The sequence below is a fragment of the Hippopotamus amphibius genome, chromosome 12 (assembly GCF_030028045.1).
Source record: "Hippopotamus amphibius kiboko isolate mHipAmp2 chromosome 12, mHipAmp2.hap2, whole genome shotgun sequence".
Classification (NCBI taxonomy): Eukaryota; Metazoa; Chordata; class Mammalia; order Artiodactyla; family Hippopotamidae; genus Hippopotamus; species Hippopotamus amphibius.
In genome coordinates this window covers 14,123,644-14,142,140 of record NC_080197.1, presented here as the reverse complement: position 1 = coordinate 14,142,140, position 18,497 = coordinate 14,123,644, and positions in this window count along the sequence as shown.

The following is an 18,497-nucleotide window of genomic DNA, read 5'->3' as shown; positions in this document are numbered from 1 at the left end:
CAGGTTCCTGCCAGCGGCTGGACTAAGAAGGGTTGCTAGGGTCAGCCACTCAGCTGGCCTCCTATGGGAGGGACACCTGGATGGTCAGATACGGACACACAGGGCAAAAGGAGACTGGAAAGAGAGCCGTCCCCCTGGCCAGAGCAGGGAGGCCGCCAGGAGCCCTGGGGCTGAGTCCCGGCCCTGCCACTAGCTTGTTGCAACCCTGAGCCTCAGTTTCCCCATCTGAAACACAGGACCCAGCACTGGATGCTTCCGGCACTGACAACCTCTGAGACGGTGGAGCAGGCAAAGCTCTTTCCTATGTGCTACTGCAACAGTCTTTGGAGGCTGGTGTGAATTCATCCTCAAAAATGATAGCCAGCTTTGATCACACACCCACTATGTGTGAGGAACTGTGATAAGTGCTTTGCTTTTTTACTAGTTCCTGTGATACAATCACCCTATAAGGTAGGCACTATTATTATCTCCATTTTGCCATTGAACTCAGAGAAGTAAAGTATCACACAGTGCATCTGGGGCCGAGTAGAGATGTGAACCAAGGTCCCCTGGTTCTCAGCCCAGGGCTCCTTCCACTGGAGTCACGTTCTTGGGCCCTGGTTCCAGGGCCTCCATCGCAGGAATTTCCAAGTCCTGACATTCCCCCTGCATGGGAGAGCATGCTGTTAAGAGCTCAGGTTCTGGATTCAGACAAACTTGGGTTTGAATCCCTGCTCAACCAGGTCCTCACCGTGAGACCCTGCACAGAGTGCTTCACAAGAGCCTCTGTTTTTTTGTCTGTAAGATGGGTGTGTGAGAGGCGTGGCTTATGGGGCTGGCCTAAAAATGAGATGAGGTAACTCCTGTAAAGGACCTCGTTCTAGGGTCACTGGGGAACAGGATCCAGTGGAGCTTGGCCCTCTCACCTCCACATCCTTCCACTCTGGACCTACAGAGGGGTGTGACTTGCCTCTGAGGTTCATCTGGGAATGAATTTGTGCTTAGGAGGTGACGCCCTCCCTCCAGCTCGGCCCTGGTGTGGGACAAGGGGCCTCAGCAGGCCTGAAGGATACTAGGATTGAGACCTAAGTCCAGGGAAGGAGAGAGGCAGGGAGGATGCAGGAAGGGCTGGAGTTGGGCACATGAATCCCTGTGCTACCTCAGGCACTGGCACCAAATACACCATCTGAAAACCCAGGCTTCTAGCCTGGAAATGTCAGTCTTGAACCCTGGGAGGAAATGAAAGGGAACCTTCATGGAAGTAACATAATCCTAAAGCTAAAAGCAGCTGTGGGCCAGACCTCCATTTCCCCATCTGCAAAATGGGCCAGGGAGTAGGCCACCAATCACCCCCGCCCCCGCCCCACCCAAACTCCAGGTTTATTTAGATGTAACTGGGATTTTAAATTTGGGACTCCAGGCATGTGAAAAACTTGAAACATTCATCGTGGGCACTATCCAGGCTCTGGACAGGTTACTGAACGCCTCTGTGACTCAGGTTATTCATCTGTACAATGGAACATACTTCGCACACTGGGCGCTATTGAGATTAGAGGCATGCTGTCCTACAGAGCACTTGGAACAGCGCCTGGTACCTGGGAGATGCTGTGTAAGCGATGGTGGCTGTTGTTATCATCTTTATCATCAGCTAAGATGAGGGATGTAGGGGTCCAGAGAGGGACAGAGGCTTGCTCAAGGCCACACGGCAGCCAGGATGTAACCAGGGGTCTGGACTCCAGGCTCACAGCCACCCACTCTGAGCTCAAGCCCAGCCCAGGTTCCCAGCATCCCTTCCCCAGTCGGGGGCTGCCCTACCCCCGACCCACCCCCTCCCTTGCCAAGGAGTGAGAGGAGGCCCAAATCCAATTAGGCTGGGAGCCTCCTGCAGAGCGTCGCCCCTTTAATATAGCTGGAGAAGCTGCAGAGATAAATGGGAAATTAGAATTCTGCAAGGGTCCCTGAGACCCGCCCGGCGGCCAGCCCTGAACTGGAGTTGCTGCAATTCTCCTAAGGACCCAAGGAGCTGCCTGAGCCTTAATGGAGGGGCTGCCCTGACAGGCGCTGGTGAAGGCCTGGTTCACACCAGCCTCTCAGCTGGCCTGCCAGCATCTCGCACTGCCTACCTTCCCCTGGACCACCCACCATCCCCACGGCCATTATCCCACTCCCTCCCCTCCTCCACAGCCGGAAGTAACCACTCCTCTCATGATTCCCCCTCCCCTCCTCCTTCCCAAGCCCCCTCCCTTCCCAGGACCTAAGGGCAGTGTTTTGGGGGAAGTGTGGTAGGGCATCAGGCCAGGGTCTGACCCCCAGTTCCTGATGTACCCTTCCCCTTCTCCCACTTCCTCGGCCCTAACCAAATCCCACCCTTCCCTCCTTTCCATGGTGTGGACCCCAGGAGGGAGGAGCTAGGGCCTGGGCCACGACAGATTCTGAGGGCTCAGCCCCTTGTAGGGCTGGGACCTGCTGTGGGGGTGCTGCACTAGTCACCCTCCCAAAAGGGTGGTCTGCAACAGGGGCTCCTCCTGAGGGTGCCACGATTGCGGTATCTGCAGCCCCCGCTCTAGAGGAGTGTAGGTTGTCACAGGAAGTCCCTGGTCACCACCACTGTCTCCCTGTGGGCTTCCATAGCTCTCTGCCCCATGCAGGCCTCAGTTTCCCCTTCTGTACAATGGGAAAGGGTTGACATCCAGTGGAGACCTAAGATCGGACATCCAAGGCCCAGATCCTGGGCTGCAAGCAGAGCCCCCTACCATCAACCCAGCCCCGCCCCTGCCTCCCCCCCTCCCTCCCTCGGGGGACACATTTGCTGCTGGGAAAGTTAATCCATTACAGTTTAAAGGCTCCATTCCTCGCTGGCAGTAAATTACCTACTTTGCATTTTGCAGCAACAACTTAACGGTATTAATTTATTGTGCTCTGTCTTTAACAAACACCATTATCATATTGCCAGCCAGGATTATGTAAATGGGAGGGACAAGGAAGAAAGAGGCCGATTCTTGTCCCCAAAGTCACCTTGATTTATTCACTTTGGGGCCCTGCAATTGGCCAGGCTTGGGAGGCCCAGGTGAGCAGGGAGGCAGGGAGGGCCAAGAAAGTCTGGGAAGAGAGCGTTGAGGCCAGTGGCGGCTCCTAAGGGAGGTCCCCCTGGGGCAGAAGGACTGGCTGGGCTTAGAGGGATTTCCTTGTCCTGTGACTCTGGATAAGTCCACTCCGTCCCTGGGCCTCGGTTTCCCCACCTGTAAAATGGGGCTTGGATTAAGAGGTGTCTGGAGTTGATACAAAGACACACTCTGAATGATCCAAAAGAAGGTGTGTGTATGTGTGTGTGTGTGTGTGTTTGGGGAGGGAGGATGGTATAAGTGGAGAAAGATCTGAGACCACATGGTCCTGGGCTGGGGTCCTCCCCCTGCTGGGTTCCCTGACCCCTATGACCACCCACCTCCAACCCCCAGGTGGTCTGCCCCAGACCAGTGACGGGTGGATACATGGGGGAGAGGGAGATGGGTGAGCAGGGCCGAGGAGAGAGGGATGTGAGGGAGGGGACCCCTGCCTGGCGGAAGGCCAAGGTGCCAGTGAATGAAAATCCCAGACGTTCAGGCTCTAGCTGGAGACGCTGGCCTGGGAAGGGGAGCCAGACCAGCTCTGCGGGGAGGCAGCAGCATTTAGCTTCTGGCTTGTCATCAGGCCTGGGGGCTGGGCCGGCCCACATCATGGGGGCTCGCTGTGGAGGGTTGTGTACTGGGTCCCGGCCCCCTGCCCAGACACCTGAGTTTCCTGGGCTCCAAACCCCCACGGGATGCTCCAGGTTGGCCTGCCTGGGGCACTGGAGGTAGCTGGGGCCGGCCCTCCCTCCGCTCAGCTCAGGTCCGCCCAGCTCCCCTCCTGCCTGGGGCTGGATGTGGTGAGAGTCTGCCTGATTACACAGCTGGCTGGCCCTGGCCACCCGCGGCCCATTCCCCACCACCTGTAGCTGGGCTCTGCCAGGACCTCACTGGGGCTGCTTCCAAGCACCTGTGGGCTCCATCCCAGGGTTCTGCCCCAGCCACCAGGGCCCTGCCCTGGACCCTACGGAGGCGTCGGTGGGGGGGGGGGGGGCTGGAGAGGGGCCAGCAGGAAGGAGAGGGCCCCAACGGGGCCAGCTGGGTGCAGGGGCAGGTGGGGAAACCGGCATGGAGGGGGGCCCCCTCCTCTGTGCTGAGTTCCCATGTTACTCCATCATCTCCCATCCTTGCCTTGTTTGTGCCTCTGCCGCGTGAGCCCCCACTCCGGGGGGTGTGGGGTCCCTGTCTGCCCCACTTTCCTCTCTACCTTTGCTCCTCTCCTGTATCTCTGTCCCTTGGTCTCTCCCCACAGGGCTTTCAGAGGTGGGGGTTGGGGTGGGGAGGGAACTAGGAGCCGAGAGGAGGGGTAGGGAGGGGAGGCAGGAGAGGGGGGAGGCAATTCCATTTCCAGAGTTGGTCCTGTCATTTCAGGTAGTGGCATGATAAGAAAGTTATTTCAGTGATGGGTTTCTAATCCAAGCCCTCCTGCCTCTGCATCCCTGCATCCCGAGGCTCCCCCCTCCCTCTGCCCAGGGCCAGTGGCTGGAAGGGACCCTGTTCCCCAACACAGAGAGGCCGTACTCACTCCAAATGAACTAGGCTGAAGAGCATCCCCTTAGCTGGGGCAGGCACCAAGGGACCCTTTTGTGGGCAAAAGGAGCGAAGGCACTATGATTCCCAGTCACCTAGGATGAAAAGTCCCTCTGATTGCTCTGTGATTCGCATGGGCATGCACAGCTGTGATCTAATGCAAGCCCCCACAGCAGCCCTTGAGATAAGTAGGGATCACGCTCATTCTGCAGATGGGAAGGGTGAGGCTTGGAGAGGTTTGATGACTTGCACAGTGACATAGGTAAAGAGAAGTGCAAGTTGAAGTGTGCAGGGCACCAGCTGGCTGCCTGAGCTGCTGAGGGGGCGGAGGATGTTGGGGGAGTAGGGGGAGGGCCGATGAGCAGGGAGTGGGGGAAGAGGTGTGTGCTGGACAGAGTTTCCTGGGAGCCTTTCCCTCCAGGCAAGGAGAAGAGGAGTCCCTCCCTCACCCTGGAGCCCCTTCTCACTCACCTGGACCCACCTGGGCCAGCCAGGTAGATGGGGTAGGGGAAAGGGACTTGCCGTCCTCGGCCAGCAGGTCTCTGACCTTAAGGGGAGCAGCCCAATGGGCGCCCAGCCAGGCATGAAACTCCAGGACTGCTCAGGACCACTGGAGTGGCCTCAGGAGGGGGTTACTTCTGGCTGGGCAAGTAGCCCGTGAGATGGAGAACAGGGAGAGATGGTTACGGAGACGCAGGTGAGCCTGGGGCATGGTCAGGGAGGCAGGCGCAGCTGTCAGCAAGAGCCCTGGGCAGGGAGGGCCCTGCCACACACCCAGCCCTTCATGAGACACCCCACCCAAGTCCTAACATCAAAGGCATGTTGCACCTCCCCCGGGGGCCTGGTTGGGAACCCAGGCTTCCCCCAGTTTCCCTCACAGGCCCCTGGAAACTTCCTGGGGGCAGGGACTCCAGCTAAATTAGGGCTGAGTGGCTGAGCTGGGTTCGTCCTTCCCTGGCCAGGAGAAGGGAGGCCCAGGGCTGGGTTAGACCTTCATGCTTGATTCCCAGTGGCCCAGGGGAGCGGAGGTAGAGGAAATGCAGCTGGGCTGGACCGTTCCTCTGCTCACTCCCCACTCCTGGCCCCCACACTCAGGGCTTTAATGGGAGAAGTGGCAGAGTGTATCTCCTATGTGCTCCCCCCAGGAGGTTTGATGGAGAATTAGCAAGGGATGCAAAGCAAGGAAGGATCCTTAATCCTGTTGATCTCCCTCTGCCTGCCCCCCTCCCCCAGCTGGCTCTGGAAGGGCTGTTGAGAGAGAGGAGGCGGGGCTATAAAGTTGGGCAGGATCCTGCATCCTCTTTGACCGGCCCCTGGCTGACCCCGAGTTCAGTGGGGACGATGGGGGGTGGGGTGAGGTGACAGAGGCCAGGCTGGGCCCACCAGGCTGTGGGAGGCTCACAGGAACAGCTGGGGGCCGCGCAGGGCCGTGGGTGGCAGCGAGCGGAGACTTGCTTTAGCAGGCAAGTTAATCTCATTTGGTTGCTGCAGCCGGCACAACCGGGCCTGCATGCTAAGTGGCCAGAGGCAGCGGGGCTCAGGACAGGCCCGGGAGAGGGGATCAGACCTGTGCGCACCTGGGAGAATGCAGAGGCCAGCCCTGACTTGGACTTGGAGCGGCAATGGGCAGTGGCAGAGGGGCAGTGAGGAGGGCGATGCGTCCTATGCTGTCAGAGGTTCCTCCCTATGGGGGGAGCTGCCTGAAGATTGGGGGCACCAGGGTCATCCAGCTCTTCTCTTAATTCTCTGTCCTCCCTCCACCTAGCCCTCCTCCTTTGGGGTCCCAGGCATGGGGTCCGTGGAGATCCGCACGTGCCTGGCCCTGGGCAGGAGCCATCTGGAGAGCGAGCTGGTCCTGCTTGCCAGGGAACTGTGATTGGAGGGAGGGACCTGCGGGCTGTGAGGGAGAGAAGTGGGGGGTGGGGCGGGGGAAGCACTGGAAGGGAAGAGGAGGGGGAGGGAGACTGGGGGAAGACACCTTGAGCCTCAGGGCCCTGCTCAGTCATCCCACTGCTCTGCACCTCCAGTGGCTTATTCGGAGGGAGGACCAGTGAGGTCCAGAGGGAACCCTGGCTGCTAAGATGACGGAGGCTAGAACTCTTGTGCGATGCCCTGCATCCATCTTTAGCTCAGATGGGGAGGGATGGAAGCACCAGGGATACGGGGCCTGGGTTGGTGCCAGGCTGGGGTCAGGGTCTCCTGACTGCAACCCACACTCCCGGCCCTGGCCGCCACACCTCAGGCTACCAGCACCCTCAGCCCCCCTGAGAGAATCCTGAAATCACACAGGTAGCTCCAGCCTTTGAGCAAAGATCTGTGCCTCCTACATGGGGTGCTGACTGCGTCTGGGCAAGAAGTGGAGAGCTGTAGACGAACACAAACCCCGATGCTCACCGTCTGGGCATTTGGGGGCCCTTCACGGAGTGCTCTGTGACTCACTTTCCCCATGTGCACCCAAGGGGCTGCTGATGAAACGTGATGATGCATGTCTTGTGTCCAGTGTAAAGGAAACCCTGTTATCACTTTTCAGCGTCACACCACCCCCCAGAATACTCAAAGAGCCACAATACTCCATCATTGGAGTTCAATGGACCTTAAGAAAATGGCTCTGCCCTCCCTTGCTCTGTGGCTGTGGGCAAATATCTTTACCTCTCTGAACCTCAGATTCTGCATCTGTAAAGAGGGACTAGATTACTTACTTTTCAGGAATGTTGCAAGGAGCTAAATAAGAATATAAAGATAAACATGAATAAGCCATAGACACAGACAGTGTCCAGGATGCCACAGGTGCTCAAAATATCCGTTTCCTTCTGTAGAAGCCTCGTGTCCCATACTAACTCTCAGGTGGTCCGGACTGGGGTCAATCCTCACCCAGAACCCGGGGCTGGAACAAAGGCCTCTGACACCTGTGGGGGGAACACGAGAGACGAATTCTCTGGCACTCAGATTTGCCACCTGTAAAAGGAGACGGCTGGATTGATCTGTGGTTTCCAGCCTGTCTCTGGGCTCTCAGGGGCCACAGCTGTGGTCAATGTCAAGCCCATAGGTCTTCAGGCCCACCTCTCCTAATTCACCCAGACCACCTCCCTTTCACTCACTGGGGGTCCACAGAAGACTCTCTTTGAAAGAGTTTAGGGCTGCTGAGCGTCAAATGTGTGAAAGCCCCTGACTTGTTTATGTTCAAAGGTCCTGGCTGCTCAGGCCATCTGGGACGGAGGTCCCTCGCCACACCCCTGCCCAGGCAGACCCTCCTCATCCCTGCCTGGGTCAGGGTTGGCTCACCTGTCCCGCAGGGGCTGAGTGGACAGGAGAAGTGACCCCACCCCATCCCCAGCCAGCTGGAGCCCGGGGACTTGGATGCCGGCTCCGTTGGCAGTTAAAGTCCCCCTGGTTGTCTAATTTAATCACAGCTGTGTGCACGGCGACTCTATAAATAATTTTTAGTACGACATAACCATTATTTCACTAATTGCCTCACGCGCACCCCTGGCCTGTGAGATAAATTAAAGTTTGCTGAGTTAGCACCTTTGGCCATGCTGCTTTGGGGCTTGGGAAGTGCAGCCCAGCAACTGGGCTGTTCCCATGCCAGCCTCAACCTGGCACCCTAAGGGGAGGCTGAGGCTCCCATGAAGTGGACAAGGGTGGAAGGAGTGAGGAGGAATCAGGAGAAAGGGGCTAATAAAGGTTGCCACGTACAGTTGCACAGGTTGTAACCTGCACAAAGATGACTGGCTAAGGTAGCAAGTGAGGGCTAAAATTCAGCCTATGCAATGCTTTATCCATCCATGTGCCCTCATGTGGAATTTTGTGGATCCAGGAGAAAGAGACACCTTTCTGTAATCTGTAAAAAGGCACTGCATGGACAAGTAGATCCAAATAACATCCACCCAGCAGGTTGTCAGGGCTGCCCCTGTCAGAGGGGAAACAAAGTAGCATATGCCCTAAGGACGCCTCTCACATTAGCTGCTGCGTGGAGACCTGGATTCTATGTCTGATGCTGAGTGACCTTGGACAAGTCACTTCGTTTCTTCTGGGTTATAATGTTTCCCCAGTTTACCAAGTGCTAATCACATCTAAGGCTGGGCTTCAAACCCAAGTCACTGGCTCTAGACACTGTGCTCTTTCCACTGCCCTGGCATATTCCCCAGTTAGTAGGTGTGGCTTGAAAAAAACTGTTCATGTGCTTAAGCACGTTAGGGAAGTATCAAGTTAAACAGGGTTCTTTCCTTCGAGCGTGGAGTACGTTCCAAAGCAATGTGACTCTCAGAGAGGGTGGGAGATGTGTAGCTTTTCCGGAACGTATCTGGCCATGGAACCCTTTATTTTAGGACTCTTGTTCATGCTGGGATCCTGGTGCAAATTTCTGGGCTTATTAATGAGTAGATTTCATCCCAGAGGGCAGAGAATCTTCTGTTCCTGGCCTGTTCACTGCCCGAGGTGGGCACACAAAGCCATGACTCTGGGCGCTTCCCGGTCTGTCATCCGTGAGCAGATCTAGGTCTTCCTTGTGATTGGTGCAGCCTCGGAAGAGGTCTCTGTGTCCTCTGACACCAGGCTCCAAGTTCCTCGAGGGCAGAACTTGTGCCTGCTCATTTACTGCTGTCTGCCTGGAGCTTAGCTCAGGGACTATCTGTTGAGTGGATGAATACCTAAGCGGCTGATCTGAAAACAGACGGGAGTTGAGATACCTGGCTTCATGTCCATCCTGAAATCTCACCGGCTGTGTGACCTTTGAGCAGATTGCTTCCCTGAGCCCATCGCCGCCTGAGCGCGTGTCCCCGTTTGTCAAATGTAGATCAAACTCTCTGTCCTGTTCATCCTGAAGTGCTGACCTGATGCTCCAGTGAAATGATGGAAGTGAAAGAGGGCTTTTGAAAGTGTGGACCTCTTGACGAAAGCAGGGGATTATTCCTATTGTCTGTCTTCTTCTCCTCGCCTTGCACAGGGCTGGGGCTGTGATCACCTATGTGTCGGCTCTGCTGATTGAGCGCTTACCTCCACACATCATCCGCATCCAGTAATCCGCACCGCACTATGAGAAGGTACCATCCTTGTTTTCTGAATGAGAAAACCGAGGTTCAGAGAGGTGATGGGCCTTACCCAAGGTCACACAGCTGGATTTGAACCCAGATCTGTCTGACTCCAGAACTTGCCTTTTCTCTCCACTATGGACTCATTTCATCTGGTACCCCACCCCCTCCAGATTCCCCCTCCTTTTATGAGCAGGGTGATAAAGTGGATTGTTAAGGAATGCTAGCAGTGGAGGTCCCATTGTCCCATCATTTGCAACATGTTAACAGTGACAAAGACAAAACGTTTGTGGTCTGTCGTGCACCTGGCATTGAGCTGGCTGCTTTAGATCCATCACTTTCCCCATTGAATCCTTCCCCCACCCCATTTTTGAGATGTGGAGACAGAGGTGCGGAGTATTTACATGACCTGCTCAGTTGCGTGCAATTAAGGAATAAGTGGCCAAAGGCGGGCTGATTCCAAAAGTTTGGTCTTTCCCCAGATTTTCAGGTCGCTGTAAAATCCCTGGTTGTAAACAGCCAGCTGCCATCTGGGAGGGGTGACCTTTCAGCAACTTGACCCCAGGGCCTGACACACCAACACCCGCCCCCCCCCCCCCGCCCCCTGCAATATCTGTCTTGGGACCTCTTCTCACCCGCCCACCCTGTGCCTGCCTCCCCAGCCCCGTGAGCCCTGCCCCAGTTCCTGGCACAACTTTATTGCCTGGGAAACACTGAGGAACCATGGCTTCTCCAGGGTTCCTGTGTAACATCCAGGGGGGCCAGAAGGAGGAGGCAGGAAGGCAGGGAGTGAAGTGGCTGCAGATACTCACGACTGATGCCGAGGGGTCGATGCCCGAGCTTCCCTCGGAAAGCTGCTTCTGGGAGGCGGCCTCAGCCAGCTCTCACCTCCCCAGTCATCCCATTGTCAGCCCGGCTGCCGTGGGGACAGTGACCTCTCCCAGGCCCATCCTCCCTCCCCGGGGGAGTCCATCACCGCCCATCACAGCCATGCTCCTGAGTGTGGCATTCAAGGCCCCTCAGATCTGCCTGCAGCCTCCCTGTCTCTCCAGCCTCATCCCTTTTTGTTCATGTATTTAAAAATACATAGTTATTGATCACTTATGTGCCTGGCAGTACTCTACGTACTGAAGATACAGCAGAGAACAGAACAGATAAAACCCCTGCCCTCCTGGGTGGAACTTACAGTACCTAAATTAACAAATAAACATGTAATGTCAGACAGAGAAAGTGGCTTTCAAGAAAACCCAAAGCCAAACCCAAACCCAAACTAACCAGACTCCTCCGAGGGAGCTACAGACAGAATCCGGGGGTAAGTGAAATCAAAGGGGGAAAATTTACATTTTTATTTCACTAATTTCACTGAAATATAGCATTTCTCTTCAGTTAAAAGTGTTGGCAACACACTGTGTAGTACTGGCAATGCCTGTGACTCCGTCACCAGCAGAAATCAGACCTTTCCTATCCCATTACAGTGGTTGCAGACGTTTCAAAATATCATTGATACTCATCACCACTTCAAAATTGTGGGAGTTAACAGAGATGTCGTTAGATCTTGTCATCTAATGCGTTAACAGAGAAGCACCAATAGTGTTCACACATTTGTTTTATGAGTATTTTGAATACAGTATTTCAATATAATGGGCTTCCTTTGTAATTCTATGTATCTTCTATGCATTTAAAAATGTTCTTCTGGGGAGGGGTCTGTAGGCTTCCCCAGAGACCCAGGGGTCCGTGGCCCCAAATGCGTTAAGTCCTGGAGTAGAGACTGATGGAGAGGAGGAGGGGGTAGGTAGAATGGGGTGGGGGGTGTCTCTGGGGTAGTGATATTTGAGCGGCAATCTGAAGGAGCAGGGGAGCTGCCATGGGAAGGTTGAGAGTGAAGTTCATTCCGGGCTGTGGGGGCAAGTGGAAGGGCTTCGCAGGGGGAGAGGGCACGACTAGAGCCAAGTGACTGACGGTGGGAGAGGATGGGGAGGGCAGGGGCCACGTCAAGGAAGGCCGTGCAGGCCTGGGTGAGGACCTGGGGTTTCATTCAGAGTCAGATGGGAGGCTGCTGCTGGGAGTTAAGCAGCGAGCTTGCATTCTGATGTATGGATGCGGGGGTCACTGTGGATGCTGGGCAGACAACAGAGCGCTGAGCAAGGGGTCAGAGAAGGAGTGGGGAAACCAGGCGCCAGGCTGCTGCAGTTACCCAAGTGAAAGATGATGGTTGCCTGGACCAGGGAAGAAGTGGTCCCATTCGGAGATATCTGAGTCTAGAACCGACAGGACGTAGGTCGAAGGCTCTGTGAGCTTTCATGCCTCTGGGCTTTAGTTTATGCTCTTTTCTGGGATGCACCTTCCTGCTGTGTCCATTCCCGGGGCCCAGAGTCTCCACCCATGTGGCCGGGGCTGCGAGTCACCTATTCTATCAGCTCCCCCTTCTTCCTTGCTAATAGATCCCCAACATTATCTGAGGGAGTAATGTGCCCATCTTAAGAGCCACACATTCCAGCCTCCTTGGCTGCTAGGGGTTGACGTGGAGATGTGATTAGAAGTCATTTGGTGGGGCCTCCGGGAACAGGCTTCTTACGGGAGGTGGAAGCATCCTTTTGCCCCTCGTCTTCCTCTTTCTTCCTCCCTGCAACTTGGACGCGATGATTAGAGCCTCTTCCCCCAACAGCTTTTTTGAGACCGTGAGAGAAAGCTTAAGGACATCACAGTGACCTCAACTCTCATACCCTTGAGGGCTGAACCTCTATCAAACGTCTCATCATGAGAAAAAGAAAACTTTCATGGACTCAAGCCACTGTAGTTGTATCTCTCTTATTAGCAGCCAAATAAGACTCCTATCTGACATAACCACAATCCAACTGCCTATTACATGTCTCCACCTGAAGAACACGGACTCCTCAGACCCTATGTGTCTGATGCTGGGCCTCCATCTTTCTTAAAGAACTCCTTGTTGGGGAACCCAGACATCTGGGGGAAAAGGGAACCAATAGTACAAGAGCTGCATCCATTCATCCATCCACATCCATCCATCCGTTTGTGTGTCCATCTATCAAACTTTTATCAAGCATCTACCATATACTGGGCCCTGTGCTAGACACAGGAGCTAGATATGACTAATATATTTTATCTGATGCCCATTTGCTTCTGTATGAGTGGAATATCTCTGGGAGGATACACCAGAAGCTGGAAACCATGGCTGTCCCCATAGCAGGAGATGGGGCAGCAGGAGACATGGGTATTCATTCCTTTTGAACCTTTGAATTTTGCATCATGTGTATGTATTCACTATTTAAACATGTTTTAATTAAAAATATACATACATCTCATCTGGATTTTCAGAATTTGCCTTGCTCCTGAAAGGATTTGCGGCATCTAACAAGAATACACAGAGATGAATAGATGCGTCCCTGCTGTCAGGGAGTTGACAGTCTCATGGGGAAGAGAGACAAGTAAACAATTCCAAAACAGTGTCTCGAGAGAGGTAGAGGGGCACAGGGTGCCACTTAGGTCTCCAAGGATTCTGGTGGATGCACTCAGCCATGACCCCCGAGCGATGACCTGGCATGACGGTCACCTTTGTCTGGCCCCGGCTGGGCTTGAGGACCAAGATGCCCACCTCTGGATTATATGGCCAGGGCTCCCTGCACCCCCACCCTGACCAAGTTCAGGCACTTCTGGGAGCTGACCCCTAAGTCACAGAGCCATACTTGTGTCCATATCCCAGGTCAGGGGTGCTGGAAAAGCATCCCATGGTCAGAGAGCACGGATCCTCCTTGCTGACCTGTTGCTTGTGTGTTTATTCCACACGAGCCCCCGGTCCTGGGGGTGAACGCACAGGGTACAGAAGGGGAACTTGTCTCCGGGGCCCTGATGTCCAGCTCAGCCAGGACCCCTCCCACAGCCCCTGACTGGGAAGTGCGGCTGGGGGCTGAGGGAGGACAGGAGCCAGGATTGCACGACTGGCCAGGCCAGGGGAGAGAGAGAGAGAGAGGACCAGCCCGGCTGCTTGGAGAATTCAGGTCTTTTCAGAGCAACCCTTTGAAATCGAGCAAGAATAACTTTAAACAATAAGATGCTTCTCTCTCCCCCTCGGCTGTTGCCCAGGCAACACCAGAGTGCTCAACAACTGTTTAGTTTTTTAAGAAACCAAATCTCCCTCCCTTTGGTCAGCTACCGCCAGGAAGATGAAGAGGCGGCGAAGGCGCCCCTCGTGGCCCATTGTGTGGGAACCCGGGCCAGCCGCCTGCAGCAGTGACATTTAAATCTGACGCTACATATTACAGATGAACCCGGAGCCTCACTCCTCAGTCTCCCACCCCAGACTCTTTGCCCGTGTGTGGCTCTGACCTTTTGGGGGTGGGGTGGGGCGGGGAGTGTGTCACAGCAGAGAGGCTGACCTTCACCTGCAAGGCACTTTGTGGCCGGCTTGGGTTTTGGGAGGCCATCTGTCCCCAGCTCTCTGCATTACCTGTCCCAGGAGAGCCCTCATCAGGCCAGGGGGCGTCGCATCCAGGAGGGCGGTGTTTAGCCCCAGAGGCTCTCTGAAGACCGCCGCCTTTGAGTGGCCTTGGTTGAGAACAGCAGCAGCTCACCTGTTTCACATTTTCCTGCTTGAAAGCAGATGAATGCCTGTCATCTCCAGGGGGCCTCCAACACCCCCCGGGAGGGGGTGAGCAAGGTTTGTTATCCCAGGTGCAGAGTGCTCACAAAGAAGGCTACGAGGTGTCAGGCACTTTCAAACAGAGGTCCTTACGACCGTGCAAGGAGGTAGGTGCTACCAAGAGCCTGTTTTGCCCAAAGTGGAAAAGGAGGCTGCACGGGCCGATGTGACAGCTAGCAGGTATGGCAGAATTCGGACCCAATGCTCCTGTGTCTCATCCCAGACTGCCTTGGTGAGGCTCTGTATCACACTCAGGGACAGAAGGGCCGATCTTTCCTGGCTGCTGGGACTTGGCCAATGTGCTTTTCTGGAAGCGAGACTGGCTCCCCACTTCGCCTCCATGGGAGGCAACGTCAAGTTCTGGGTCATGTGTCCTTGAGCAAGCCAAGGACTTGCTCATCTGTAAAATGGCAGCGAAGTTGTGAAGGAGCTAATCATTGCAGCTGCCCCTTAGAGAGAACTTACTATGTGTTCAGCAGGGTTCTAAGCACTTTACATCTATTACTTCATCTAATCATCACAAGTACACCAGACACAGGTAGTATTATTATCTCCATTTTCATTTGAAGAAATGGAGACTCAGGGAGGCAGAGTCACTGGCCCAAAGGCGCAGCTGAACATTAGAACAAGTCAACATAAACCAGGGACAGGCCCCGGCACATAGCAGGTTCAAAGCAGGTGCTGGCTTTCATTTCTCAGGAAGACAAACAGAGGGGCTTCCTGTCTCCGGGGAAACAAAACACGGGAGAAAGTTAAATTTAGAAAAGTCAAACCAGGTTAGAACAAACCCCTTATCCAGCTCAGCCGCAAAACCAGGACGGGAAATTGGCTTCTGCCACAACAAAAACCTAGCCCGGGAAGCCTGACACTGCTGAAATGAGAAAGGCCTTGTGGGGGAGGGAGCCCCGGTGCTCGGAGGCAGGAGTCCTGAGACCCACTTCCCTCCGCCCGGGAGTCCCACACCTGGGAGAAATGGCCCTGCCCTGGATAGGAGTCCCTGGGGGCCTCGCTGAGTCCCCAGAAGTGACAAGGAACACAGGCTGATAACAACTGCCACGCTGCGGGAATCACATCTCCCAGCTGACCCTTCGCCACACCCTCGTCGGGCCCTTTCTCTCAGAGGAAACCAGAGGATGTTCACCCGCCACTTCCCACCTCCACCTGAGAAGGCCCCTGTCCCCTAATCGCCCCCCACCCCCAAGTCCGCCATCGTTTAGCACCACTAAACGGGCCAGCGAGTCAGGAGGTGCGGTGACGGGAGGGGGTAAGGAACTCCCATTGGCTTCTTTCACGAGATCACTGCCTTAATTGACGAGGCCTGAGTGAGGCTCATTTCCCCAGTGCGCACTGAGTAATTAACTATTAATAAAAGCATTACTGAGTTAACCACGGGGGCATGTTTAATTCATGGGGCAGCCCGAGAACAGGACGGAGGCTCTGGCTCAGTGGGGGATTCCTCCCAGAGCAAAACATGGCCAGCGGGATGCCGCCCCAGCCAGGCCCTTGGTCCTCTTCACAGTGCAATTCTGTGCGCCCCTAACCAGAGGGTCCGAATCCCAGGAGGTGGGTGAGACTGCGGGCATCCCAACAGGGAGGGCTGCAGAGCAGAGAAGTGGAAAACAGGGCATTGGGAGGTGTGAGTCCGCGGGGAGGGCTCCTGGCTGCCTTGGGAGCCAGGGAGTGGTGAGTGACCTTGGGGAAGTCACCTGGCCTCTGGAGCCTGCTTCTCCTCTGGAAAGTGGCGCAGCTGGTAACACTGACCTCCCAGGGATGGACTGCAGGAATAAAGAAGGATGGGAGAGGAGGTGGGAAATGACCAGATGCTCTTCACTTGTGTGGGATTATCTTTAGGACTTCCCCCTCCCCCCACCTGGAGACTGGGGCAATTGTTGTATTGGTTGGGAAAGGGGAGATACCTGCTTGTTCAAGAACGACCTGAGCAATTCCTATCAGGATACCTCCTTGGGACCTGTGGGCTTTTCAAAGGAGGGACACCCCACCCCCCTCACCCATGCGCACCTGTGGCCAGCCACAGTGAACTAATTCCTATGCTGCCAAAACACACCATCCCCATGTTCACTCGTACCTGGGTCTTTGCATCTGCTCTTGCCCCTGCCTGGTATGCCTACGTCCTTTTGTCTGCTTGGCAACTCCAGTCTTCAAGTCTCACTTCAAAAGGGTCAGCTGCTCCTGGGAATCTTTGCTCTCCTCTTGCCCCTGGCAGAATTGGTTGTTCCTTTTCCCTGCCTCCTGTGTATTCTTCTAGTATGGCAACCACCCATCCATCCATCCATCCATCCATCCACCCATCCTTCATCCATCCATTCATATTCATTGAGCACCAACAGTGTGCATCTCTGATAATGTTTTGAAGTTTTGGACAAGTCTGGCTTTCCCTAGACTAGTGGTTCTTAATCTTTTGGGATTCAAGAAACCATCCCCCAGAAAAACACACATATGTGCCAGTTGTTGCTTCCCTCTTCAGGGATCCCTGGCTGTCCCTGAAGCCAGACTGCGGACCCTGTGTATCGTGGATGCTGTGATGGGCTGCTCAGATCCCCCTTGGGGAATGAAAGACTTACTCCTCCAGTCGCTAGGAGTGTGGCTAGGATGGTTGGCCCTCTTTGGAGACTGTCTTGATTGAAAGAAAATTGCCTTACCCAAGGTCATGCCTCCTTCCAGGGTAGGCCCAATTCCAATGACAGATCAATGTGCAGGTGAAGGTCTGACTCTCTCACCCCAACTTGAGACAATGGTGAAGGGTCATCCCAGCTCCAGAGTTCCCCATGGGGTTGACTGAGGCCTTGTTGGAACTGCCTCGAAGCTCGACTTTTCCCTCTGCTGAAACCTGCCTGCTTTGCCTCCCTTCCACAGGTGTTTTTCCCAAGACCACTTTCTAAACATCTTGCACTTTAATCTTTCCCTCTGAGTATACTTCCCAGGGAACCCATTAGATTTAAAAGCCCTGCAAAAGTTCCTTGAGGACAGCAACAGCATCTCAATGCCTCTGTACCTCCAGCAGCTCTCACTGGGCAGGCTGTGTTGTAGATGCTCCAGAAACACTTATTGAATGCATCTGAATGCATTTCCTCCGCTTCTGTTCTGTCCCTCTGTTGTCCCAGCAGGAGAGTTCTCATCAGACATCCAGGAGAAAAAGATGAACCCAACGGCAGCATGCCAGCCGGACTAGGGCTGTGGGCCTGTTTCTGGGGAAATGTACTAGTTGCCAATGAAACTGTACATAACCATGGGAACAGAAGTCAAGCTAATTGGTTATTGCAAAGCAAGGTCAAAGGGGCCTGGCTGATGTCAGGGCTACGTGATTAGGGTGGAGGCTCACGGGGATGGATGGGAGGTTGGGCGGCTGGCAGGGACGGGGTGGGGGGAGCAGCCTCTTCTTGTAGGGCAAATCATTTAGAAGTTAGACTGGTCCCTAGAACCTGGAAAAACCCCCACTTTAGTTTCCACTATTGGAAATGCTTTTGTGAAACAAATATCACGTGTCTCCACTGTCCCAGGCACTGCAGCAGGGATGGTAACCTCAAAAGGCCAGGACTCCAGTGCTCGCTCCTCCTCTCACTTGCTTTGTCACCCAGGCAAGTTATGCCACCTCCCTGTGGCTGACATTTGCTGAATGGTTATTACTATGTGCTCAGTATGTGCTAACTGCTTTACAGACACGATTTCACCTTCACAACAGCTTCGTTAGGAGATACCTATATATTATCATTCCATCTCTGTAGAAAAGGACACGGGCTCAGAGGGGATCAACAACATGCCCAAGACACACAGCTAAGCTCAGGGCCAAGGGGAGACGTGAACACGGTCTGGTGGAGGCCCGAGGCTGTGTTCTCATGCACTATTGTGCTTAACCTCTATGAGCTTAGTTTCCACAGCTGTGAAATAGGTACAATCAATCCCTACTGTACCGTTAGCGATTAAATAACCGCTGTGAGAGGCCTGCAAAGCGAAGGGTGAATGTCCACTCTGTTCTCCTCCCCACTTCCTTCGTCCCCCACACCTCCACGCTTCTCTGGGCTGGGAGGAATGATGGCCCCATTTGCCATCTCTCCAAGGACAAACGTCTCTATCCCGGGTCCAGCAGTGTCTGGCCCACAGCCAGTGCTCAATGAATGCTGTCAACCCAGATGGATGATCTGGGAGTCCCCACCCTCAGCTCTCTGGACTGCAAATTGG